General features: G+C 42.7%; 1 protein-coding gene across 1 annotated transcript in view; it reads right to left on the reverse strand.

Moving 5' to 3' along the window:
• The window catches only part of LOC103375683 (trypsin-1), a 4,767-nt gene that overhangs the window by 2,299 nt on the left and 1,189 nt on the right, over nt 1-1,279 (reverse strand). The window lies entirely within an intron of this gene.

Here is a 1,279-nt window from a genome sequence, read left to right on the forward strand (position 1 = left end):
ATCATTATCTAAAGGTTATACTCGAGTACAGTATGTCAGTAAATGTTAGATTTGACCACTGCTAGAAGCACTTCACAACAATGAATTTTAAAATTTCTGCACACAGACTTCAAAACAGACAGATCTCAGTCAACTTGGTGCAGTGTAATAGTTGTTATGTTCTATCTGAAGCAGTGATGTTACCTTGGACACCAGGCTGGTTCCTCTCAGCACATCCATAGCCCTTGGACACAACACCTTGCAGCTCACCATTACACACAACCCACCCTGAGAGAGAGAGAATCGTTGTACATTCACTCTAAACCTCTGAAACACAGACAGGACAATTAAGTACTTTTAAATATGAACGAGAAGGAACTCCAAGTACTCCCTGTTAAACAAACCAGGTTAGAAAAGCGGAGATACATACCTGGCAGCAATCCTTGCCTCCCTCCACATATCTAGCACAGAACATTGTGTAGTCGATCATGCCCGGGTAGGAATTGTAGTCTTCATCAGACAAGATGAGGTTATTCAGCCTGTTGCTGTCAGCAGCTGTAGCAAATTCACTGTGCAGTAGAAATGTTGGAGATGGCAGTCGTTTTGTTTAGACAAGCTTCATAATCTAAGTTCCACTGAAACAACAGTTTTCAAAGAAATCTAACTCACTGGAGCTCATGGTGTTGCCCCAGCCAGAGACTGCGCACATGGTGCCAGCGGGAGCACAGCTGGAGGGCAGAGCCACCGGCTGCATGTGCTGGTTGAGGGTGGCGGGTTCCCCAGCTTAAGCAGCATAATGTCATTCTCAGGAGTGTTAGGCATCGTAGCAGAGGCAACACATTACAGCATAAGCACAACATTTGTAGTTTCACCAGTTTGGGTGTCAAAATTATCCACACACTGACTGCCCTTCTTCTACTTCGTCAGCTGGGAATAATATTTGTAAAACCCTTTTTAGTTTTGCAGTGTTATGTCAACAATATCTTTATGCAGACACACAATGACAAAAATGAAATGAAGCAAATGGAGGTCAAGTTGAAGAATTTTATTGACTATGATGGAAACTGACTGCACATTGTTCCGAACTCTATAATTCATGGAGCTAGAATGATGGAATAAATGCAGCAGATTAAGATGGTGATCAAAGGATCAGATTTAATAGCTGGCCATGGTGCTCTCCAGCCAGTCGTTGAAGATGCAGACCTGTGAATGGAGACACAACAAGACTTGTTAGGACAGACAGCCAGCAGCTTATATGGTGACATTTTACTGGATGTGTAAACTGTATGTTTTTCAGAAT

The sequence above is a fragment of the Stegastes partitus genome, unplaced genomic scaffold, assembly GCF_000690725.1.
Source record: "Stegastes partitus isolate 25-593 unplaced genomic scaffold, Stegastes_partitus-1.0.2 Scaffold2775, whole genome shotgun sequence".
Lineage (NCBI taxonomy): Eukaryota > Metazoa > Chordata > Actinopteri > Pomacentridae > Stegastes > Stegastes partitus.